Source organism: Palaemon carinicauda, chromosome 5 (assembly GCF_036898095.1).
Source record: "Palaemon carinicauda isolate YSFRI2023 chromosome 5, ASM3689809v2, whole genome shotgun sequence".
Classification (NCBI taxonomy): Eukaryota; Metazoa; Arthropoda; class Malacostraca; order Decapoda; family Palaemonidae; genus Palaemon; species Palaemon carinicauda.
In genome coordinates this window covers 87360042-87387862 of record NC_090729.1, presented here as the reverse complement: position 1 = coordinate 87387862, position 27821 = coordinate 87360042, and the positions used below count along the sequence as shown (strand labels likewise).

Sequence of the window (27821 nt, the reverse complement as noted above, 5' to 3'; positions counted from 1 at the left end):
GAGAGGTTTGTATTACTTTTTGTAAGGGCGGCTGAAGGCTGTACAGCAATGGGCAATGACCTAGTGTTAATACACCGTGGTAAAGCCTCAGGAGGTGATAAGGTTACCTCGTTATTTGACATTTTGTCAGATAGTATACTTTTTTTTGAGCTATTGGCAGTGCTAGGTTGGTTTGATTTTAATGCCTTAGCATATGTATTTGATTTATTTAATAGTCTTTTGGCATGGGTCACACTTATGTGTTCTAAGTTTGATTTGTTGAGGGCAGCTTCCTCCAACTTATATAGCTCGCAAATCTTGTCAGTGGATTTGTGATTCGAGCTGCAATTTAAACACCTGGCTCCAAGTGCACACTCTCCATGGTAAGATTTGGAGCAAATACCACACATCTTCTCATTTTTGCAAACTTTGGACGGGTGCCCAAATTTAAAACAATTAAAGCGTTGCAATGGCTTCTGCTTGAAGGGTCTTACTTTAATCCTTTCGTTCTCGATAATAATATGAAAAGGTACATCAGCATCCTGGAACGTAAGGATTATCATTGATGTACCTGGGACTTTATGAACTTTCCAAACATTTAATGGACACATGGCCAGTATCTCCTCCTCTGTAAAATCATATAGGTATCTGTTAAAAGCTACGCCCCTTCCGTAGCTAAAATTCAGGTGGGGTTTGACATCTAACTTAATGTCATCATTATTTATTTTCATATTGGACAATATTACCGACTGTGTACTGGATTTGGCATGGATAAGGAAACTATTTTTTCCGAAACGAGATATATCGCCTGGTGCAATAGTTCCTACTTTTTTCTGAATCAATTTGCATATTTTAAAATAATTCCCTGTAACCCCCTTTGATTCAGCTATAAGCCACATCGGTGGTTTTGGATTTCTCTGGGAGGGCATGACTAAATCTGCGCCTTTTTCCAACCAATCGGCAGGCCTGTACACATCTAAATCTTTTGGTACCTTATCGCAGAGAGCAGCCACGACATTCAAGTTATTAATTTTAATATTATTCAAATTACTTATTGCACTAAATGCTTCGTCATAACTACTATAAGATACCCATGAATCCCAAGTTTCAGCTTCAAGTTTCATCCTTATTTCTTTTATGCATCCATAGCATTCAAATGCTTTACATAGATCATCATAATTTGTTTCTATTGAAATTTGTGTAACATGGAGGATTCGAAGTTTCCTCGTGTTACCCAAATTACTCGATTTAGAAATATCAGTAGAATGGTCCTTTCCCGTTCCGAGGTCATCAACAGAGCTATCCCTTATCACATTAGCAGAGGTCGTCAACAGTGCCGGGGGAGAGTCAGCGTATCCAGGGGATGGGGGTTCGTTCCTTAAAGAATCCATTATAGTAAAGAGAGGGAAAAGAGTTAGTTTGATGTACCTGCTCGAGAATGTTAGGCCATCACGCGTCGGAAAGGAAATTTGCACTCTCTACTATCGGCACAATGAGAGTCTACTTCCCAGATGGTCCACTCCATACCCTACCCGAAGGATAGCATCAAAACAGATATAGAGGCACAGGTGTAAGCTGAACCCGCCTGTTAGGACTGAGACCAAGAAATTATGGAATCATCCTCCCCATATCTGTAATGACGGGCTTCCGGCCAAAAGCCGAGAGTCCTACCCCAAGCATTGGATCCCCCTGGATTCCGAAGACCCAACACTTGAGAATAGTTCCGCCAAAAAGGTCCAAACCATCTTCGGGATGGCTGAAATCATCCAATACTCTCATATATAGCTTTGAATGCAAACACCTCCCAACCGCGATACCTCCTCCCACTCATCAAAGCAGGCAGCAATAAAGGATGTATGAACATCCCCGCCGGGGCTACAATGGATGTGAAAACATCCAAGCCATAGGAGAAAAGAAAAAAAAAATAAATAAATATATATGTACATAATATATACACACATAATGAGGGAAATTTTTCTCATAGAGTTTGGAAAGCAAGACTAAAGAAAGTTTGTGAAATTAGGATAAGGTCGAAGTAATATTGAGAAAAAGAAAAAGGTAAAAGAGAGAAATTTAGATTCGAACTGGGGGAGCAATTTCCCCAAGTTCGAGAGCCCTCTTGCCCGTCACCAAGATTCAGCACGGGAATGAAATGCCGTGCTGAAGCTCAATGACTTCATCAAGGCATTCTCTCATTAAGAGGGTTAGACACAGGAATATCCATATATTTTTCCATGTATTGTGTGTCTTTACCTGTATAAATGAAAAAGTTCCATATATAACCAGTAGAACTTTCACAAAGTTCATAGAACTTTATTCCAAACCTTTTACGTTTAGCTGGTGTATACTGAACCCATGATAAATTTCCCTTCCATCCTAACAAAGACTCATCCACAGATACGTTCCTACTTGGAATGTAATTGTTCATAATTTCTTCAAAATAAGATCACTGAATGGTTTTATTTTTGCTAACTTTCTACCTGGTCCATCTGTTATAGTGGTATTGTCAACCAAATGTAAGAATTTATGCAACAAATCAAATCTACGACCACTCATTATCTTTCGAAAGAAAGGAGAAGAAACACTCTCTCGAGTTGAGAAATACATAGAATTGTCGCAATTAGAATCAATGCCCTGTAAAATAAGTAGACCTATAAAGACTGTCATTTCACTTGCGCAAGTGTCAAACCATTTACGTACTCGTGATTGCGGCGACAAATGTTCTACATTCTCATCTATAAATTGATTAGCAAATCTGTTTGTTTCTTTCACTAAATAATCAATAATTTCATCATCAAAGTATTTCTCAAAATATTCTAATGGGTTCTCTTTATCTTTAACGGTAAATTTTACGCCAGGATCAGCAACAAAAGCAAAGGGATCTCTCTCTCTCTCTCCCTCTCGTTGTCCAGTCAGTCGGAAATGAGAAATCATCTTCGCTCTCGGCATCGGAAGAAAAGTTTGTTTCTTCAATATCCTCATCACTGGAGGATTAAGAACTAGTGCTCTCATCGTCAAAAGGGTTATCTTTATCAGATTACTCATCAAGAATATCATCTATTTCATCTAAAGAAATAACCTTCCTCTTTAGGCCGCTCATTGTAAAAGGAACTGCAAATTACCTTCTCTGCATGAACGCCCGAAGCGCAGAGGGGAAACCAGTTTTCTAAGTTATCAAGCTACCTTCAGAAAAATTGTTGCCAGACATCATATGAGTTTCTATTTACAGCTTACATATACTGAAAGTGTTGCCTATTTGTGATCCTATACTTTACTATACGAGTAAACATATTATCACGAGACTGACGACTTGAGATAAACCGTTAAAGTCATGAACAGAGTATACCGTTGAAGGCGGTACCGAGTAGATAGTGGTTAAAGGTTTATCTCGTGGGTGATGGTTAACAGGTTAATGTATATACCCGGGTCTGGATGTACTACCCGGATATGTCAGAAATGTACAATAGTAGTTTTAATTGTTGAAAACGTGAATCCATTCATATCAGCCCACTGGATAATTTTGTAAATTGAGAGTTGTAGTTTTTTCTCAACCATTGCCATTCTAGCTCCAGCAAATGAGATGGAGAGATCATCCACAAATAATGTTGAGAAAACATCCAAGGGAATGACTGGGTATATCCCATTAATTGCTAGTGCAAACAGGGTTACACTCAGCACACTACCCAGAAGAACTCCTTCTTCCTGATATTTACTCTCTGATAGAGCTTCCCCCCTCTCACTGGAAAAAAATCCTACATGAAAGAAATGATTGAATAAATAGAGGTAGCTCTCCTCTTATTCCTAATTCATGAATTGTTTTAAGTATACCGTATCTCCATGTGGTATCATATGCCTTTTCAAGGTCAAAAAGGACTGTCACAAGGTGCTGTTTGGAAGCAAAGGCTTCACAAATAGAAGACTCAAGTCGTATCAACACATTGTTCGTTGAGTGCATTTTTCTGTATCCACATTGAATCGGTGATAAAATACCCTTCTTTTCAAGGTACCACACCAGCCATGCAGTGACCATCTTCTATATGATTTTACATAAACAAGATGTTAATGCAATAGGACAATATTTTGCTGCTAAAAACTTGTCCTTACCGGGTTTTAAAAAGGCTAAAATAATGGCTAGTTCCCAAACACTTGGATAATTATGATCATGCCATATTCTATTAATAATGCTTAAAATAAATAACTTTGTATTAAAGTGTACATGTATAATCATTGCATATGAAATTCCATAGGTTCCAGGGACTGTATTGTTGCAATGAGCAAGTGCAGAATCAAATTATCTTTCAGAAAAATGGAAATTATAAGACTCTTCCCTTCCTGTTGTAAAATTTAAAATTTTCTTCTCTTCAATGCTCCTATTTTGGTGACCAGGAACTCCTTCATACTTGCTGGATACATTTGAAAAATGATCAGCCAGAGCATTGATAACATCATTTTCTTCAGTTACATACTGACCATTCACCTTCTACACTCGTGGTGGGTTGCAGGTGAATTTGCCAGCTATCTTTTTTACTCTTCTCTACACAGAGGATGGTGGTGTTCTACTGTTATTGGAGGAAACAAAAGACATCCATGACTGGCACCTTGCTTCTTTCATGGCACAACGGAACTGTGCTCAACACTTCTTGTATATAATTGAATTCTCATAAGTTCGGCGTCTATGCAATCGTGATAGAGATCTCGTCGTGGCTCTGTGCAGGGCAAATAGTTCTGAAGACCACCAGGGAACTGGTCGTGATTTGAATAACCCTGTTGTTTTGGGAATTGAATTGACTCCTGCTATATGAAGAGTTCCATTTAGTAAGTCTATGGCATAATCAATATTTTCAACGTTTCCTGCATCCCCCTCAATTTCGCTTAGCTCAAGAAATTTATCATGGTCCGCGTTGTCAAGATTCCATCGTGGTGATCTCAGAAAAAGAGGACCATTGTTGGTGTTTATAAAGATTGGTGCATGATCACGAGTATGCCAATCATCTAATGTCTTCCTATCAAAATCAAGAAGGCAATTAGAGCTTATGATTGATAGGTCAATACATAACAAGGTACGTGCCTGGACATGAAAGTCTGTGGGCTCTCCTGTAGTAAGGAGTCCCATATCTTCATTTTCCACAATTGATGATATGATATTTCAACTCGGGTTTGCCAAAACTTCACCCCCACAAAGAAAGTCTACCATTCAAATCTCCAAGTAAAAGAAATGGTTGAGGGAGTTGTTTAATCACCTCTACTAAGTTATCATAAAAAATGTTACCATTTGGGGGCAAGTACAGAGAACAAATAGTATATTTTCTCCCTATATCAATCTGAACAATCAATGCCTGCAGATGTGTATGAATAGACAAAGATACTTGGAAAACGATCTCGACGAACGTATATGAGACTTCCGCCATGGCTACCTATTCGATGGTCATATGGTGTCCTATAACTAATATATTCACGAAGATAAGGAGTATTATAATCACGTTTGCTCTCCTTTAGACAAATAATTATGAGGGAATGCTCATGAATAAGGAGCTTCAGTTCTTCATATTTGGCCCTTAAACCCTGACAGTTCCATTGCAAAATGGATGAAAAAACTAAGGTTTATAATTTGGTAGACCACTTGGATTGAGTCTTCCCATTAGTAGTTTTTGATCTAACACTATTTCCGGGTGGTTTTATGAAAGAGGGTCTTGATATATTGGGTTTTGCATTTATTATTTTCTTTTTGTCTTTTTGATCTGATTGTTGAGAAGGATGGTTCACCTCCACTTGTTTTTCCGATTTATTTAAATTGACTTCCAGTTGATCAGAAACATAAACAGGCAAACCATAATATTTATTTGACGTCATAATTTTGATATTTCTTATGGAAAGGGGCGAGAGAGATGGAGGTCTCTCTCTTTTCTGATAAATAGGTGGTGAGCTAACAGGTTTTAGCACCTTCTCCTATACAGGTGCACCTGGTAACTTGGTGTCTGGTGGAATCTCCATTAAATCAGGCAAGGACATGGCCTGAAAAACGTTAGTACTATTGTTGGTAATTGGGGACGAAGGCTGTACAGAAATGGGCAATGACCCAGTTTTAATACACTGTGGCAGAGCCTCAGAAGGCAATATGTTTAACTTGTCATGCAATACTTTATTATCAGTAGTTGTATTTCTTTTTTTTAGATTTACTGCTAGGTGGGTTTGGGTTTGATGTCTCCTGTGGTAAATTTCCCTTTGATTTTAAGGCCTTTGCATAGCTAGATGATTTATTCAACAGTCTTTTTGCATGTCCCACACTTATGTGTTCTAAACATGAATTGTTTAGGGAAGCTTCCTTCAACTTATACAGTTTGCATCCCCTATCAGTTAATTTATGATTCAAATAGCAGTTTGAACATCTGGGCTCAAGTGTATATTCTCCATGCAAACTTTGGATGGGTGTCCAAATTTGAAACAATTAAAGCATTGCGGGGGCTTTTTTTTTTTGAAAGGCCGAACTTTAATTCTCTCATTTTCAATAACAATATGGAAAGGTACAGCAGCATCCTGGAAAGTATGTATAATCATTGATGTTCCAGGAACCTTTTGCACTTTCCATACATTTATTGGACACATGGAAAGTATCTCCTCCTCTGTAAATTTGCACAGGTCTTTATTAAAGACCACTCCCCTTCCATAACTAAAATTTAGATGAGGTTCCATTTCTATTGTAATTTCATCACTGCCTGTCTGTAAATTAGATAGTATTGCAGACTGAGTCGAGGATTTGGCAAGGATGAGATAACTATTTTTCCCAAAACGAGATTATCTCCAGATGCAATGGTTCCAACTTTTTTCTGAATCAACTTACATATTTTAAAATAATTCCCTATTATCCATTTAGGTTCAGCTGCAAGACACGTTGGTGTTTTGGGTTTTCTCTGTGAAGGCATGGGTACATTTGTGTCTTTTTCAAACCAATCAGCAGGTTTGTACACATCCAATTCCTTTGGGACCACATCACAGAGAGCTCCCAAGATGTTCAATTTGTTAATTTTAATACTACTAATATTACAAATGTCATTAAACACTTAATCATGACTATCAAAAGATATCCAAGAGTCCCATTTTTTATCTCCGAGTCTCATTTATATTTTCTTTATCAATCCATAGCACTCAAATGGTCTATACATATCATCATAGTTTGTCCCTAATGGAATTTGGGAAACATGAAGAATTCGCAGTTTCCTTGTATTACTCAAATTGGTGGATTTTTTAACATCAGAAGAGCGGTCCTTTTTAGTTCGATTGATTGATTGATTTGAAGTTCTCTGGCATCCTGACATCGAAGGTCATTGACTCATATATCGTTTATTATAAATAAGGATTAAAAGATTATTCAATTAAAACCAGAGACGTAAATATGTTGTAAAAGTTAAATTGCATTATGAAGACCTGCTTCGGATATAAATCTAAAAATTCCACTAGAAGTTAATATGATATAAAAGTTTAATAGCATTAAGAAGACCAGGTCGTCAACAGAATTTTCCTTAATTACAGTAGCAGAGGTCATCAACAGTGCTGGGAAAGAGTCGGCGTATCCAGGGGATGGGTGTTCGTTATTTGTGAAATACATAAAGCAGGGGTCGACAAAGGGGTTGATTAAGTAAGGTTTACCTGCTTGAGAATATTGAGGCATCATACGTCAGATAGGAAATTTACATTTTCCTCTATCGGTACAATGAGAGTATACTTCCCAGATGGTCGACTCAGTACCCTACCCGAAGGATAGCATCAAAACAGATATAGAGGCACAAGTGTAAGCTGAACCCGCCTGGTACGACCGAGACTATGAAAATATGGAATCATCCTCCCCATATCAGTAATGATGGGCTTCCGGCCAAAAGCTGAGAGTCCTACCCCAAGCATTGGCTACCCCTGGATTCCAAAGACCCAGCACTTGAAAATAGTTCCACCAAAAAGGTCCAAACCATCTTCGGTATGGCTGAGATTGATTGATTGATTTGGAGTTCTCTGGCATCCTGACATCGAAGGTCATTGACGCCAATGTCGTTTATCATAAATAAAGTTTAAAAGAATATTCAATTAAAACCAGAAAAGTAAATATGTTATAAAAGTTAAATAGCATTAAGACGACCTGCTTCTGATATATATTCAAAAATGCCACTATCATTGTACAACACATTATGTCCAAGGATCTTGGCGAGGATGATCCTGCCATCATCACCCCGAGCCTCCAACAGATTTCTATTTCTTTCTGTGCTATAAATGGGCCATTCAGTCAACACATGCCTCACAATCAAGGGTATTAAACAGTTGTCACCATATGGTTGATGTTGACCAGACAGCAGAAACTCGTGTCATCCGAGTGTGAACAATACGGAGACGACAAACAGTAGTCTCCCCTTTTCGGGGCATCCCATTATATCTCCAAGGGGATATAACAATCGCAATTTCTCTCATCTTATTTTTGCTTGAACTATGCCAATACTGTTGCCAATTGCTATGAAAAAAATTCTTAATTACTGGTAAAAAATCATTAAAAAAAATGGGATACCTTCCTGGTAGCAATTCTGCTGCAGCACTCTTTGCCAGTGAATCTGCCTCTTCATTTCCAGACACACCTATGTGGGCCGGAACCCATCAAAATCGAACAATTATACCTTTCAGGCCAATAATTAAAAGCCACTCTAAAATCTTTAAAACTAAAGGGTTACTAGAATTAAAACCTTCTAAAGCTTGAAGGACACTTCTTGAATCACTAAAAATGGTAAAATTTCCCTCCTCTTTTAACGCTATTTTCTCAATAGCGGTTAGTATGCCATATAATTCAGCAGTAAATTTAGGCGATATTGGAAGACGTGCACCTCTACAGTTAAAAGAACTACTATGTACTCCAAATCCAATGCCAGCATCGGATTTGGAGCCATCTTTATATATAAAATTGATTCCCTATGTTCTTCAACATGTTCCATAAAAAGAGACCTAGCTTCTAATTCAGTCATGTTTTTTTTTAACACCAATAACATATTTACAGAAAGATATCTCTGGTAATTTCCACGGAGGGGTTAATGGTATCTTACATGGAAGTACCTTACCTCTAATTTTATCAAGACTCTTTAATAATTGTTTTACTCAAAAGCCATAAGGTTGAGGAGATTTTGGGTGGGACTCAAAGTATATCGAGTTCCTTACAACGCTTGCAGTCTGAAAAGGTAAAGAGTTGGTGAGTCTTTGTAACCTAAACCAATACCGAATAATGGAAGACATGCGTTACTGGTCTAGAGGTAACTCTCCAGCATCAATAAGGAGACTTGGGATAGGTGAGGTTTTAAATGGTCCAGTGGACAATCTTATACTAGCATGATGTATTGAATCTAATATCTTTAATCGGCTTGGGATGGCTGAGGAGTATATTTCACAGCCATAACTAATTTTGGAAAAAATTAAGACCTTGTATAATTTCAAGATAGTTTTACGGTCTGCCCCACCCCCCAGGATGTATGAGACAATACTTTTAAAAGATTCAGAGCCTCAAGACATTAAGCTTTTAATGCTTTTAAGCGAGAAACCCAGGTAAGCTTACAATCAAATATCAAACCTAAATATTTAGCTTCACTCATACATAGGATCCGTTGATCTTTGATGTATATATCCGGGTCTGGATGTAATCCCCGGATACAACAGAAAAGGGAAATTGTTGATTTACTTGTGGAGAACTCAAATCCATTCATAGAGGCCCACTAGATAATTATGTCAATTGAGAGTTATATTTTTCTCTCAACAATTGCCATTCTAGCTCCAGCAAATAATATGGAGAGATCGTCCACAAACAGTGCTGAGAGAACATCCTGGGGAATGACTGAGGGTGTCCCATTAATTGCTAGTGCAAAAAGGGTTACACTCAGCACACTACCATGAGGAACTCCTTCCTGGCATTTACTCTCTGATAGAGTTTCTCCAAATCTCACTTACAACTCTATGTGAAAAAAATGCCTGAATAAATAGTGGCAGCTCTCCTCTCAATCCCATTTCATGAATGGTTTTAAGTATACCATATCTCCATATAGTATCATATGCCTTTTAGAGATAAAAAAAAAAGACTGTCACATGGTGCTGTTTGGAAGCAAAGGCTTCACAAATAGAAGACTCAAGTCGTATCAACACATCAGTAGTTGCGTGCATTTTTCTGAATCCACATTGATAGGGTGATAAAATACCCTTATTTTAAAGGTACCACATCAGCCTTGCATTGACCATCTTCTCCATGAATTTACACAAACAAGATGTCAATGCAATAGGACGATAGTTTGCTGCTAAAACTTGTCCTTACCAGGTTTTAAAAACGCTAAAATAATGGTTAGTTCCCAAACACTTGGGTAACTATGATGATGCCATATTCTATTAACAATGCTTAAAACTAATAATTTTGTATTAAAATGTACATGTTTAATCTTTGCATATGGAATTCCAATGGTTCCAGGGGCTGTATCGTTGCAATAAGCAAGTGCGGAATCAAATTATCTTTCAGTGAAAGGAGCATTATACGACTCTTCCCTTCTTGTTGCAAAATTTAAAATTTTCTTTTCTTCAATGCTTCTATCTGGTGACCAGGAACTCCTTCACACTTGATGGATATATTTGAAAAATGATTAGCCAGGGCATCATTTGCTTCAGTTACATACTGACCATTCACCTTCAAAACTAGTGGTGGGTTGGGAGTGAATATGCCAGCTATCTTTATTACTTTCCTCCACACAGAAGATGGTGATGTTCTACTGTTAATGGAGGAAACATAAGACATCAATGACTGGCGCCTTGCTTCTTTCATGGCACGACGGAACTGTCCTCTACATTTCTTGTACATAATTAAATTCTCATCAGTTCAGCGTCTACGCAATTGCGTTGAGATATCTTCTTGTGGCTCTGTGCAGTGCAGTTAGTTCTGAAGACCACCATGGGAGTGGTCGTCGTTTGAATAACCCTGTTGTTTTTGGAATTGAATTGACTCCTGCTGTATGGAGAGTTCCATTCAGTAAGTCTATGGCATCATCAATATTTTCAACCTGTCACGCATCTACCTCAATTTCGCTTAGCTCACGAAATTTATACCAGTCTGCGTTGTCAAGATTCCATCGTGGCGATCTCTGTTTAGGTGGACCATTGTTGGTGTTTATAATGATTGGTGCATGATCACTAGTATGCCAATCATCTAATGTTCTCCCATTAAAATCGAGAAGACAGTTAGAGCTTGCAACTGATAGGTCAATGCAGGACAAGGTACCTGTCTGAACATGAAAATGTGTGGGCTCTCCTGTATTAAGGAGCCCGACATCTTCATTCTCCAAAATTGATAATTTAATATTACCCATTGCATTTGCCAAAACATCACCCCATAAAGGATGTCTACTATTAAGATCCCCTAGTAAGAGAAAAAGTTGTGGGAGTTGTTTAATCACCTCTACTATATTATCATATGATATGTTATCATTTGGAGGCAAGTAAAGAGAACAGGTTGTGTATTTTCTCCCTATATCAATGTGCACAACCACTGCCTGCAGAGGGGTACAGATAGACAAACATATTTGGGGAACATCTCGACGAACGTACATAAGACTTCCCCCATGGCTCCCTCCTTCTTGATCATATGGTGTCCTATAGCTAACATACTCTCGAGGACAAGGAGTATTAGTATCAAGCTTGCTTCCTTGTAGACATACAGTTAAAGGGGAGTGCTCACGTATGAGGAGCTTGAGTTCTTCATATTTCACCTTAAATCCTGGCAATTCCATTACAGAATGGAGGAAAAAACTATGATTTATTTTTTGGAAGACACCTTAGATGAAGTCTTCCCATTGGCAATATTTGATCTAACAATATTTCCCGGTGGTATCTCGATAGAGAGGATCTTGATATAGTGGGTTTTGTGTTCCTCTTTTTCTTTGTGTCCTTTTGATCTAATTGTTGGAGGATGGTGGACCTCAACTTGAATTTCTGATTGGTTCAATTTACATTCCAGTTAATCAGAAACCTCAGCAGACAAGATATCACATTTATTTGAAGTCGTGACTTCAATCTTTATTATGGTAGGAGGCGAAAGAGATGGAGGTCTCTTTCTTTTCAGATTAAAAGGTTGTGATCTGTCAGGTTTTTGCACCTTCCCCACTACAGGGTCACAAGGTAAATTAGTTTCAAGAGGAACCTCCATCACATCGGGCAAGGACACGGCCTGAGAGAGGTTTGCACTATTGTTTAGAATCTGAGTATTTGGCTTTTGAATCACTTTCAGATCTTTAAGTATGTTTTGATTTTTCTACAATTTCTGGATATAGATTTTCGATGTGACTTTCAACCTCTTTAACTACTTTCATTTGTTTCTTCATATTACAAGTAGATATAATTTTCGTCTGTGTGGTTTGGCAAGTTTTTCTTCAGAACCATAGAAAAAGGTTGCCCTGGTCTTATCTGCTTTTCAAGAGCTCTTTTACGAGCCCTTTTAAAAGTAACCCTTTCCAGGGTCCTAATGGCCTGAATTTCTTTTCCGAAAATAAATTTTATGCAGCTTTTAGATGTAGCTGGGTGTGCTTCCCCTCAATGTATGCAATTAGGTTTTCTGGGCTCAACCTGTGTCGCTCCGTGAAATGCTCCTTTAGCATCATTTCTAAGGTATATAACTGCTATATATTACCAGAGAAAAAAGTTGCATAAGAATGCCAGGGATGAATCCAGCTCGCTCACCTATATTAGGTGTCGGTATATAGTAACTGGGGAGTGAAAACCACTTTCAGAGGTCTCGTGCCATTTAGATATCTCCTCTTCAAATATCCCCGTTACTACGAGGTGCCGTTCTACATCCACTAATGATTGCTACTACCACTGCCTCCACCAACGCCAACATCTTCCCTTCTTTCATAGCATCTCTGCTGTTTACCCGCACGTTATTTTGCTTTGTGTTTTCGTTTTTTTTGAGTGCTTTTCTGCGCAAGATGTCGGCTCAAGATTCTGCATCCAAGTACTAAAAACTACGAGTTTTGAAGTTCTGGAAGTAGCGATTCCCCTGTTATTATCAATATTATTATTATTTTCCTTTGTGTTTGATTCGGGAGCGGTGTTGCCGCTCCCTGGCAGCCATGTTGGTTTCGCTACCTCCAAGAGCCTTGGTCCCCCATACTAATTGTAATTCGTCTTGACCCTCATCGCGCTTGCTCATTACCGTTTCACTTATGCGATGCTTTATATTCAAGTTTTATCATTATTTTGGAACATTTATTTAGGTTATGGGCTTGCTTGGCTACCCTTCTGGGTCATATCCGACCTCGACGGTTACCCCCACTTATTATCTTAAGGATTTATTTACTCTTATTTTCATAAGATTTTTACCCCTCTGTTATAAGAGATAGGTCCTGTTATTTATTCGAGAGGAACTTCAGGTTGCAGTTTATTATTTCATGTTTTTCCATCCCAATCGGCATCCTACCCGATTGAGCGTTTGGAGGGCTAGGCCTACGCTACTCATTCATGTTATTCATGTTACTCTCCTGCGTTCCTCTCTTATATCTTTAATTTTATTTTATTCTGCATGCCACATAACCTAGTTATATATATATATATATATATATATATATATATATATATATATATATATATATATATATATATATATATATATATATATATATATATATATATATATATATATATATATACATATACATATACATATACATATACATATACATATACATATACATATACATATATATATATATATATATATATATATATATATATATATATATATATATATATATATATATATATATATATATATATATATATATATATATATATATATATATATATATATATATATATATATTGTTTCATTTATTACCTTGCTATTATGATCATTCTGTTTTTGTTTGTGTTATCTCGTGGATCTGTTTCTCGGAGGGTTGGTACACCTGCCCGGTTACAGACCCACGTGATCGCCTCGAGCCTTGCTATAGGCTAGTTCCCGCTGGCTACCCACCTAGTTGGAGTATGCCTCCCTCATCCCCTCCAGGGATCCCTCATCCCCCTCCAGGGATACCTCATGACTCCCTCTCTATAGAGAATAGCGGAGAACAGCTGTTGGGTTCTCGGTAGAGTACATTCACTTACTACGGGTTATCGTAACCGTGCTCTCCCCCGGCTACTTCGATTGGCCATCGGGTGGCCGGGAAGCTTACGGGTTGCGTTTTAGGTATCTTCAGACGTGATTTCTTCGTTATGTTCATTATTGTTATGTTGAGTTAACTTACTGTTTCTGTAGGCTATCCTACGTTTAGCCGCAGTAATCACGGAAGAATCTCCTTTTGTTTTATATTTTTAGCCTATCATGTTATAGTTGTCTTTTGTTGTCGCTGTTCGTTAAAGGTACCCGGGGCTGGCGGGTGCCATTGAACCCCTTCCCCCCCCTCCCCCCCTTTTTCGGACTCTCCTTCGCTAGGAGGCATGTTAGACCCTTTGGTTTTAACTCTATTAGCTCTCCGGAGCCAATGGGAGGAATGTTATTTATCAACAATTGTTATCTTTATACATCCCTGGCTCTGACGGGGTGGTACATCCTCCGATACGACAACATAATATCAATGAATGATTGGTATATTAGTACCAATTAGTTTAATTTTTATACATAAGTATGCTCCGGTCGGCTTTAAGACCCCGGAGCCTCCGGTGGTCCCTTTGGGATACTCATGTATCATTTTTATTACAGGTGGTCCGTTGCTAGATGACGGCCTGTGCGGCTGTTCTGCAGCAGGCATGAGGTCTACCGGTCCCATGCCCCGTGTGCGGTGCAGGTCAATGACCTTCTGGTGTGGCACCCGGACAACTGTGAGGTTTGCTATGGGTTGGTCTCCACACTGACCCCTGATTCGGTAGGTTCTCCCGTCGACCAGTATCATATTTATTATTCTGAATATAATCTGAAATAGAATTTTTTCCTCAAACTCCCACCTTTTAAATATAATCCGACCGGGTTTAATCTGATTATTTTTGTATATATATATATATATATACATTTTACACGACAGGATGACCGGGAATATTAGTAACGGAATATTCTCTTTCAGAGCCCTCAGACTGCCAAGAGTTCCACCCTGTCGACCCTCAAGATCTGGGTCGGCGGGTTCGCCCGGAACGTCAAAGCCAAGCAACCTTATGTTCTTTCGGAGGAGATGTGTAACCTCATCTATCCTAACGCCAAGATGTCGGCAGCGGTCCCCAAAGAAGTGGTGGACCCGATCATCGCTAGGATCATAGAGTCTTTGCTCTTGCCGGAGGACCAAGAGGGGCTTGGGGAGACGGTGTTAGAAGACGTTGCGGCCATGAACCTGGACCTGGAGCCCATGGCTTTAGACGAGACGGAACAAGGTAGGGAGGTAAGTGAGGCAAGAGGAGCACGGTCTAAGATTCCTATTCTTAGCCCGTCTTTATCTTCTTCTTCAATTTCTTCTTTCCAAGGGTTTACTGGGAAGCACGTGGCTGGGGTCAGACCACTCCCAGTAACCCCTAAAGTAAAACAGTTCAAAAAGACTTTACCTAAGACTCCTAGGTCTTCCAGGCTGCCCAAACCAGCCAAGTCTTTATCCACTAGGATATCCAAGGACTCAGCAGTAGCCTCTTCCTCCTCCCTTGGGTCGAGAGCGAAGAGCGGCTCGAAAGCTAAGACCCTGGAGGTATCCTTTGATCCGTCGGCCTTCTCGAGCCAGTTGATGGAGCAAATGGGCAGCTTAGTGCAGTCCCAAATCGGTTCCCTAGTTGGAACCTTCAATCAGAGACTACAAAACCAAGAGAACCTTATGGAGAATCTCCTGCGTTCCAGACTGCCCCAACAGCAGCAATATATCATCCCGGACGCCTCTAAACTGCCGGAATTCGTTAAGAGCAATCCCTGGCGAATGGCTTTACATGCCCCCTTTAAGGATGGCATGTTAACCATCGAGGAATGTGGCACTCGGCCGGTAGAGGATTTCGAATTCTACCCGCCGGGTCTTCAGTTCCCCTTCCCCAGGTTTGCGCGCTTGACGGAGGAAGCGCTGATAAGACTAGATAAAGTTCCGAAGGAGACTGTGATTTACCCCAAAGAGCAAGCACAGTCCGCTTGGGTCCGGACCCTAAATGAGTGGGAGTGTGTTAACACTATGTTAACACCTCATAAGAGCTCCTACACTACGTTCGTGGTGGAGGGGCAAACTCCAACGCCTTGCACCATGAAAATGATGGATCTTGCCTTACAAGCCGTAAACGACGACAAACCGTTACCACAATTACGTAAAACGGACCTAACTTCCCTACTCTTTCCGGGGGATCACGATTGCTGGACTGACACCACAGCCACGTTTACGGCAGGAAAGCTGAACTCTGATTGTGCTTCTACGCAATTCAGCGAACGACTACCCAGACTCCCGGATTCCCTGATAAGGCTCGAGTTCGATGCCCGCATGAGGCTGAGTAGGTCCATTAACTCAGCCATAATGGCGGAAATATCTTCCATGGTTTACGAAGAGGAACCACTTTTTAAGATACTGACGAAGTCGTTGCTCCAGACTCTGCTTTCGGACGCATACGATTTCATTTTAGCCAGACGTAGGTGCCGGAAACACGTCTTGGCCGAAGCCTCTATCAGGCATGAGCCTAACAAGCTCATCAAAGCCCCAATCTGGGGCCCTGACTTGTTCCCAGAGGACATGGTAAATAATGTCCTCAGTGAGGCTGCGAGAGTTAACCAGAGCCTCAAGGTTCGGTGGGGACTGATCCCCAAACGTAAGTTTGAACCATCCATCAGTCAAACTAGGGGCAGGAAGTGACCAAGGACTTTCCAGCCTTTTCAGAGTCAGCAAACCCAACAAGTGGTCCAGACAATCCCGGTACCACAAGGGAGTCAACCTGCCACTTCGAAGGCACAACCCCAACAACAATACGTGTTGGTCCCTCAATCTCAAGTAGGATCTACCTCCTTTGCAACTTCCCCAGCCTTTAACCCCACCTTTGAGACACAAGACGTGTTCCAGGGTTACAGTAAACATGCCAGAAGCAGTAGGGCGAGAGGGACCTTTCGCAACAGAGACAGCGGAAGAGTCTACTCTAGAGGCACGGGATTCCGTGGATCCCGGGGAGGTAAATCCACTGCAAACCATTGAGGATTCTCAGGTAGGGGGAAGGTTGTACCTCTTTCGGAACCGTTGGACATTCAACAATTGGGCTTTCAGCATAATTTCCAAAGGTCTGGGGTGGAGTTGGATAGAAGGGCCCCCTCCACCAACCAGTTTTCATCAACATCCAACGGAAGAATTAGTACTGTATGCAAAAGATCTTCTACAAAAGAATGCAATAAGAGAGGTAAAGCATTTGATATTTCAAGGTCGCTTGTTCAGCGTGCCAAAGAAAGACTCGGACAAGCGAAGGGTAATCTTGGACCTGTCTCATGTGAATTCTTACATTCAATGCGACAAGTTCCGTATGTTAACTGTCTCTCAGGTGCGGACCTTACTTCCCCGTGGGGCCGTCACCACCTCTATAGATCTTACAGATGCTTACTATCACGTTCCGATAGCAAGACATTTTCGTCCGTTTCTAGGTTTCAAGTTAGGCAACCAAGCCTACGCATTCAAAGTAATGCCATTCGGACTCAACATAGCACCCAGGATATTCACCAAACTGGCAGAAACAGTGATCCAAGAATTACGGACCCAAGGAATACATATAGTAGCTTACCTAGACGACTGGCTCATTTGGGCAAACAATGTCGAAAATTGCCTCACGGCAACAAACAAAGTAATAAAATTCCTACAACAGTTGGGATTTCAGATCAACTACGAGAAATCCCGTCTAGTCCTGGAGACGAAGTTTCAGTGGCTAGGGTTACAATGGGATCTGAACACACACACACTTTGTGTATCCCAGTAAGCAAGAGGAAAGAAATAGCGAGGAATACAAAAAGTTTTCTCAAGGACAAATTGACGTCCAGGAAAAATCAAGAGAGGATCCTGGGTGCCCTCCAGTTTGCCTCAGTAACAGACGTATTACTGAAGGCCAGACTGAAAGATATAAATCGAGTATGGCGTTCCAAAGCAAACAAGAAATATCGAGACAAAATAGCTTGAATCCCACCAATTCTGAGGAAAAGACTTCAGCCATGGGCAAAAGTCAGAAATCTAGCAAAATCCATTCCTTTAAAATTTCCACCTCCAAAATTGGTCATTCACACAGATGCCTCTCTAACCAGCTGAGGAGGGTACTCCCAGTACAAGAAAGTCCATGGGCTATGGTCGATATCATTTCGCCAACTTCATATCAATGTCTTAGAGGCCATGGCAGTATTCTTGACTCTAAAGAAGCTTGCTCCAGCCAAGAAGCAACATATCAGATTGGTGCTAGACAGCGAAGTTATAGTCCACTGCATAAACAGAGGAGGCTCCAAGTCAGGTCACATAAACCATGTCAAGATAGCAATATTTTCCATGGCGGCAACGAACCGTTGGCATCTGTCAGCAGTTCATCTAGCGGGAATAAGGAATGTAGTGGCATTCTCCAAGTAGACCTGTTTGCAACACAGTCCAACCACAAACTAAAGTGCTATGTAGCCCCCAACCTGGACCCTCGGGCTTATGCCACAGACGCGATGTCATTGGACTGGAATGCTTGGGAGAGAATTTACCTATTCCCACCAATAAATATGTTAATGAAGGTACTAGACAAACTCAGAACTTTCAGAGGCCAAGTGGCTCTAGTAGCCCCCAACTGGCCCAAGAGCAACTGGTTTCCCCTACTGATGGAACTGGGTCTCCATCCTCAACGGATTCCCAATCTAATACTAACAAAAGTAGTACAAACTCACAGTGTGTTAGATTCCTCAAAAATTCAGAGTGCCCTAACTTTATGGACTTTATGAAATTTGCAGCATAAAGAGATGCAGATATTGATCCTCAGAATACCCTATTTTTAGAATCAGATAAGAGAGAATCCACCCTTCGGCAGTATGATTCAGCTGTAGAGAAACTTGCCAAGTTTTTAAGGGACTCAAAGGCTGAGATGATGACTATGAATCTGACAGTAACCTTTTTTAGAACTCTATTTGAATCAAGCCTAGCAGCCAATACTATTACTACAATTAAATCAGCATTGAAGAAGATTTTTCAAATTGGATTTAATATTAACCTTACTGATTCATACTTCTCATCCATCCCGAGAGCCTGTGCCAGACTGAAACCATCAACTCGCCCTAGCTCTGTTTCCTGGTTTCTGAATGATGTACTTAAATTGGCCTCTGACACCCTTAACGAGTCTGGTAATTATATCCCATTATTAAGGAAAACCTTGTTCTTAATGAGCCTGGCTTCTGGCGCCAGAATATCAGAACTTTCAGCCTTGTCTAGAGATCCAGGTCATATTGAATTTCTCTCGTCAGGAGAAATACTAATTTCTCCAGACAAAAGATTCTTAGCAAAAAAATGAGGACCCTCAGAACAGATGGTCCCCCTGGAAGATTGTTCCGCTTCCTCAGGACCCATCTCTATGTCCAGTAAACACTCTGAAAGCATATTTGAATAGAACTTCCAATAAGTCCTCAGGGCCCTTATTTATTAGAGAGAATGGAGGAACCATTACCCTGAAAGGGATCAGACAGCATATTCTGTATTTCATTAAACAAGCTAACCCAGAATCATTCCCTCATGTTCACAATATATGGGCAGTAGATACATCTATTAATTACTTTCACCATATGAACTTCGATGAACTCAAAAAATATACAAGCTGGAAGTTCCCAGCAGTTTTTAAAAGCCACTATTTAAAACCTTTGGAAGCCCTTAAATTTGCAACAGTGGCAGCAGGGAATGTGGTCCCTCCTGAAAATCACGATTCAGAATCATAAGGTCTTATTCTATCCTTTCTCTTTCCCTTTATCTGCCTTACTTATTGTCCCTACTGTAATTTTGTTTTGTTGTTTTTTGCCTGGGCTACACCCTTGTATTATCAGATTGTAAATAGTCATTTAATCTTACGGCACTTAGTTGGCCATCGTATTGTTCTCCCCTCTTTTATTCCATAGATTGGAATGATTTGTTGTAATTACCTGGTTTAATTTTCTACCTTTTATGATAAAGAATTATTAAACTACTTATTTTGGAATACTTTTATATTTACATATATATATTTACAATTTGCATTAAATTGTTTTTTGGACTTTAGACTTTAATTTATTTTCCTTCTCAGGTGTTGATCCAAGCTTTGGGATCATTTCTCTTGTACTATTTCACGGAGCGGCACAGGTTGAGCCCAGAAAAGGGATTTTGACGAAGGAAAAATCTATTTCTGGGCAAGAGACCTGTGCCGCCCAGTGAACCCACCCTCTGTTTTCTCTCTCAGAATTGGCCCAAACTTGGGTGCTATGAGGAGTGAAGATGTTGGCGTGGGTGGAGGTAGTGGTAGTAGCAATCAGTAGTGGATGTAGAACGGCACCTCGTAGTAACGGGGATATTTGAAGAGGAGATATCTAAATGGCACGAGACCTATGATAGTGGTTTTCACGCCCCAGTTACTATACCCCGACACCTAATATAGGTGAGCGAGCTGGGTTCATCCCTGGCATTCCTATGCAACTTTTTTCTCTGGTAATAAATAGCAGTTATATACCTTAGAAATGATGCTAAAGGAGCATTTCACCGGGCGGCACAGGTCTCTCGCCCAGAAACAGATTTTTCCTTTGTCAAAATCCCTTTTCTCTGCATATTTCATGACTACTTTTTCCACAGTTGGCACAAACAGCTGGCTTATTATTTACTTTTTCCTCACATTTCTGGCTTAAATGGCCATATATTTGGCAATGATAACATCGCAATGTGAAAGGATATAAGGTTTCACCTTCAAAGATAGCCAACCAACCTTAATAACATTTGGTAATCTACATTGATCAAATGTTATAATCAAAGTAGCAAGAGGAATACGTTGTTCTCCAACTCTCTTTCTCATTCTGACTACTTTAACTACTCCTTGACTTTTCAGTTCATCCTCAATTTCTTTTTCCTCTATATCCAGCAATTCTGGAGCATATATCACACCTTTACTCAAGTTGAAAGTAGGGTGCGAAGTGCATTTTACACTATGACCATCCAATGTTGTAAGTGTTTTTAGCCTTTCACCTTGTAATGGGGATAGTGTCTCTATCAAGAGACTTCCATTTCCCTGGGGTAGAATTTTTGGCTGCCCTCCCCATAAAGTGACTATTTCCTTGTTAGCTTTGAAAACATTTAAACGCTCATTTCTTCCGTTTTCAAATTCCAAGATAAAAATTTTCATTGTTCACTACTTCATAGTGACCAGGTAATACTTTTACTTTTCTATATCTTTGTGTACTGTCATCATTTCTCACACTCTCTCTCTTCTTCTCTAGTGTTTTCTTATCATTATTTCCATAACGCATATAAGGTTCCATTAAAATATTAGAACCCGAGTTGGAGCTGTCTGTACCGAGGTCCATGTTTGTATTTTCCAGGTCGTCAACAGAGGAGTGGGCTTTTTTGGTATGAGCAAGCTGGGTTACCCACCTCTTATCGGAGGATGTCAGTCCTCCGACATCCTCCTATCCCATGTGGCCCAACACGAGAAGAGGCTTCAGAGGGGACCAGTCCTCTATTAGTGAGGGGCTGCCTCTCTTTTCGTGAGCGTACACTGGTCAGTGGGGGTAGTTAGCCCCTCCCATCGTTGACTACAATGCCTGGCGTCACCCATTACTCGCAAATATGGGTGACTTAAAACCGGATCACTGGAGCCCGACTCTTAACAGACTTGGTCTGCACCCAATGGGGTCTGCCAGAGGGTGATGGCGTCTATATTGGCACAGGTTGAGATGGAATGCCGTCCATCCCACACTGTACCAAATCTAAAGCAGCAGCCAAAGTATAATCGAACATGCCAAAGTTGTCAACAATATCAAGCCGAAAAGGAAGAGATGGGAGAAAAAAGAAATAACCAAAAGTAAAAGAGGAGGTGCTGAATGATTTAGTTGGATCAACAGCTGGGCACTGAGGTCCACTGGGAAGTAGTTCCCACTGCTGATCAGAGCCCAGCTGCTAATCCCTAAGCCCCCATCCTCATCAAGGCTTCAGCATCTGGGGGGGGGGGAGACATAGTGGTCTCTCTCTTTTCTGATTAGCAGGTGGTGAGCTACCAGGTTTTTGCACCTTCCCCAATACAGGTGCACCTGGTAACTTGGTGTCAGGTGGAATATCCACTAAATCAGGCAAGGAAATGGCCTGAAAAACGTTAGTACTATTGTTGGTAATGGGGGACGAAGGCTGTACAGAAATGGGCAATAACCCATTTATAATACACTGTGGCACAACCTCAGAAGGCAATATGATTACTCTATCATGCAGTACTTTATTATCAGAAGTTGTATTTCTTTTCTTAGGATTACTGGCAGCGCTAGGTGGGTTTGATGTCTCATGTGGTAAATTTCCATTTGATTTCAAGGCCTTTGCATAACTGGTTGATTTATTCAACAGTCTTTTTGCATGTCCCACACTTATGTGTTCTAGACTTGCTTTGTTTAGGGCAGCTTCCTCCAACTTATACAGTTCGCATCTCCTATCATTTGATTTATGATTCAAAATGCAGTTTGAACACCTGGCCTCAAGTGTACATTCTCCATGATAAGTTTTGGAGCAAATGCCACACAGTTTTTCATTTTTGCAAACTTTGGATGGGTGTCCAAATTTAAAACAATTAAAACATTGCGGGGGCTATTGTTTGAAAGGCCGAACTTTAATCCTTTCATTTTCAATAACAATATGGAAAGGTACATCAGCCTCCTGGAAAGTAATTATAATCATTGATGTTCCAGGAACCTTATGCACTTTCCATAAATTTAGTGGACACATAGAAAGGATCTCCTCCTCTGTAAATTCATACAGGTCTCTATTAAAGACCACTCCCCTTCCATAACTAAAATTTAGATGAGGTTTCATTTCCAATGTAATTTCATCACTGCCTGTCTGTAAGTTAGATAGTATTGCAGACTGAGTCGAAGATTTGGCATGGATGAGATAACTGTTTTTCCTAAAACGAGATATATCTCCAGGTGCAATGGTTCCTACTTTTTCTGAATAAACTTACATATTTTAAAATAATTCCCTATTATACCATTAGGTTCAGCTACAAGCCACATTGGTGGTTTGGGTTGTCTCTGTGAAGGCATGGGTACATTTGGGTCTTTTACAAACCAATCAGCAGGTTTGTGCACATGCAATTCCTTTGAGACCTTATCACAAAGAGCTCCCATGATGCTCAATTAATTAATTTTGATACAACTAATATTACTAATGGCATTAAACGCTTCATCATGACTATCAAAAGATACTCAAGAGTCCCATTTTTCATCTCTGAGTCTCATCCTTATTTCCTTTATCAATCCATAGCATTCAAATGCTCTATACATATCATCATAGTTTGTCCCTAATGGAATTTGGGAAACATGAAGGAATCATAGTTTCCTTATGTTACCCAAATTGCTAGATTTTCTAACATTAGTAAAGTGGTCCTTTTTTAGTTCAAGGTCGTCAACAGAATTTTCCTTAATTAAACAGGCAGAGGTCATCAACAGTTCCGGGGAAGAGTAAGCGTACCCAGGGGATGGGGGTTCGTTATTTGAAAAGTCCATATAGCAGGGGTCGAGAAAGGGATTTATTAAGTGGAATTTACCTGCTTGAGAATATCGAGGCATCATAAGTCAGATAGGAAATTTGCGTTCTCCACTATTGGCACAATGAGAGTATACTTCCCAGATGGTCCACTCCATACCCTACCCGAAGGATAGCATCAAAACAGATATAGAGGCACAGGTGTAAGCTGAACCCGCCTGTTAGAACCGAGACCAAGAAAATATGGAATCATCCTCCCCATATCTGTAATGATTTGCTTCCAGCCAAAAGACAAGAGTCCTACTCAAAGCATTGGATCCCCCTGGACTCCGAAGACCCAACACTTGAAAATAGTTCCGCCAGAAAGGTCCAAACCCTCTTCGGGATGGCTGAGATCCTCCAATACTCTCACATATAGCTTTGAACGCAAATACCTCCCAACCACGACACCTCCTCCAATTCATCTAAGCAGCAGCAATAATAGATGTATAAACATCCTCACCAGTGGCTATAATAAATGTAAAAACATCCAAGACAAAAGAAAAAGAAAGAATAAATAAATAAATATATATACAGTATGTACATAATATATACACATATATAAGGGAAATTTTTCTCATAGAGTTGGGAAAGCAACACGAAAGAAAGTTCATAAAATTAGGAAAAGGTCGAAGTAATATTGAGAGAAAGAAAAAGATGAAAGAGAGAATTTTAGATTCGAACTGGGTGAGCCATTTCCCCAAGTTCGAGAACCCTCTTGCCCGTCACCAAGTTTCAGCACGAGAATGATATGTCATGCTGAAGCTCAATGACTTCATCAAGGCATTCTCTCATTAAGAGGGTGGATGATTTTATTGCTAAACTTAATTCCTAGTAGAATTAAACTTAGCATACTATAGTCAATTTCTACAAACGCTGCACATTAAGAATCTATTTAACAATAAGTATTAGTTCTTCAAGGATTACTCACTACGCTCATGATATTGGTAATATGTGTTCTCTGATACAGGGAGTGGTCTTCACCACATGGATGGTGGATAGAGGGTCATAGATCCTTCCTCTTAAAACACTACCATATTTACCAAATCAAGTTCATTTTAGATTCTTTTAAAGGTAGAAATTTATGATTATCCTTCATTATATAAGTGGTGAGCCCCCATTTATGGCAGGTTTTTTCCATGGAGAAGCCTCAAACCAAGTATATATAATTCTCTGGTACACTTCCATCAGGACGACATGGCTAGAGCCCAAAAAATGGATTTTGACGTAGGAAAAATCTATTTATGGGGGAAATAGCCATGTCGTCCTGATGGCCCACCCGTTACATCCTACTTTTCCCCGCCCCTTTGCTCGTTGGAGGCTTCTATTTCACAGTAGCTTAGCTGCGACGTGGAATGAGAAGCAGGAACGTATAAGGGCACTCGAAGGTGATAGGATGTGTAACGGCTCCTTACTTAACCTTCCCCCTTAGTGGATTAGACTGGGTAAGGTCTGTTTGGGGTGCAGATGTCTATGGTTATCTTATACACGATATCTTCGGATAGTCGTTTCCGGGGGTTGGAACCCGGTGACACCTGACGGTAATTCTCTTGTAATATCAATTGCAGAAATATTATACAGTAGAAGTTGCCAGGAGGAACTTCCATCAGGACGACAAGGCTATCTCACCCAAAAATAGATTTTTCTTACATCAAAATCCCTTATATATATATATATATATATATATATATATATATATATATATATATATATATATATATATATGTTAGCTGATGGCTAACGACAGAACCCAATACTCGGACACAAGTGGGCGCCGACGACGACGATAGATAGATATATATATATATATATATATATATATATATATATATATATATATATATATATACGTATATATATTTATATATATATATATATATATATATATATATATATACGTATATATATTTATATATATATATATATATATATATATATATATATATATATATATATATATGTGTGTGTGTGTGTATGTATGTATGCAGAGAGAGAGAGAGAGAGAGAGAGAGAGAGAGAGAGAGAGAGAGAGAGAGAGAGAGAGAGAGAGAGAGTCATATCTCTCTTCATGAAAGAATTTGCGTACAAAATTTTTACGCTACAAAACGAGATACGAATATCTTTATGACTCACGTTACGAAAAATGTTTCATGTTAAGAAATTTGCAAGCCAGGCCAAGAATGAAATATATTAAAAAAAGGTGAAGGAAATGGGTTTATATAATAGAAAATGAATGAATGAATGATTTAAAGTTTTCAGGCATCCTGACATCTAAGGTCATTGACGCCGGTAACATTTAATTTATGTATACAAAAATAAAAAATGAAGCAAAATAAAAAATTAAAGAGTATTCAATTAAAATCATAAAAATTGAATGTCATAAAAGTTAAATATTTTTCAGAAGACCTGCTTCTGAAAGAAATCTAAAAATGACACTTGCATGGTAGGACACATTATTTCCAAGAATCTTGGCAAGGATGAACCTGCCACCCTCACCTCGAGCCTCAAACAAATATCTATTCCGCAAGTTGTTATAATTGGGGCATTCGGTCAACAAATGCCTTACTGTTAGAGGTACCAAACAGTTGTCACAATACGGTTGGTGTTGGCCCTTCAGCAGAAACTCGTGTGTCAACCGAGTGTGACCAATACGGAGACGACAAAGAGACTTCTCCCATTTTCGGGGCATCATATTATACCTCCAAGGAGATATGTCATTTGTTACTTCCCTCATTTTATTGCCATCTTGACTATCCCATTGCTGTTGCCATTTATTGCAAACCAATTTCTTGATGTCAGGTAAGAAATCATTACAGGGAATGGGATACCTTCTTGGCAGCAACTCGGATGCAGCCTCCTTAGCCAGTGAATCTGCCTTCTCATTCCCAGACACACCTACATGTGCTGGAACCCAACAAAATTGAACTGTTATACCTCTCCGTCCAATAAGGAAAAGCCATTCTAAAATCTTTAAAACTAGAGGGTTATTAGAATTAAAATCTTCCATAGCTTGAAGGACACTCCTTGCATCACTAAAAATTGTAAAATTACCCTCCTTCTCCAACGCTATTTTCTCAATAGCGGTTAATATGCCATACAGTTCGGCAGTAAATATGGAAGCGGTCAGAGGAAGTGCACCTCTACAATTAAAACCATTACTATGTACTCCAAATCCAACGCCAGCATCAGATTTGGAGCCATCAGTATAGATAAAAGTTGATCCTCTATGTTCTTTAACATGTTCATTAAAAAGAGACCTAGCTTCTAGGTCTGACATATTCTTCTTATCTCCTATAAAATATTTACAAAAAGATATCTCTGGTAACTTCCATGGAGGCGTTGATGATATCTTGAATGGAAGTACCTTATTTCTAATTATATCCAGACTATTTAATAATCGTTTCACCCGAAAGCCATAAGGTTGAGGAGATTTTGGGTGCAACTCAAAGTATGATGCGTGTCTTACAAGGCTTGCAGTCTGAAAGACTAGAGAGCTAGGGAGTCTTTGCAATCTAAACCAATACCGAAGAATGGAAGACATTCGGTAAAGGTCTAGAGGTAACTCTCCAGCATCAACAAGGAGACTTGGGATAGGCGAGGTTTTAAAAGCTCCAGTAGATAATCTAATACCTGCATGATGTATCGAGTCTAATATTTTTAACCGGCTTGGGGTGGCTGAAGAATATACCTCACAACCATAACTAATTTTGGAAAAAATCAAGGCCTTGTATAATTTTAAAATAGTATTGCGGTCTGCCCCCATGATGTATGGGACAATACTTTTAAGATATTCAGAGCTTCAACACATTTAGCTTTTAGCGCTTTTAGGTGAGAAACCCATGTAAGTCTACAGTCAAATATCAAACCTAAAAATTTGGTTTCCGATACACATGGTATCCGTTGACCTTTAATGTATATATCCGGGTCTGGATGTACTCCCCGGATACGACAAAAATGGACAATGGTAGTTTTACTTGTCGAGAACTTAAATCCATTCATGTCAGCCCACTGGATAATTTTATCAATAGAGAGTTGGATTTTTCTCTCAACCATTGCCATTCTAGTGCCAGCAAATGATATTGAGAGATCATCCACAAATAATGTTGAGAGAACATCCTGGGGAATGGCTGA

General features: G+C 39.6%; 1 protein-coding gene and 1 pseudogene across 10 annotated transcripts in view; one reads left to right on the top strand and one right to left on the bottom strand.

Annotated features, from left to right (window-relative positions):
- The window catches only part of Tango10 (transport and golgi organization 10), a 1007732-nt gene that overhangs the window by 512676 nt on the left and 467235 nt on the right, over positions 1 to 27821 (bottom strand). The gene's annotated exons all lie outside the window — the stretch shown is intronic.
- On the top strand, positions 15219 to 17153 carry LOC137640388 (uncharacterized; annotated as a pseudogene).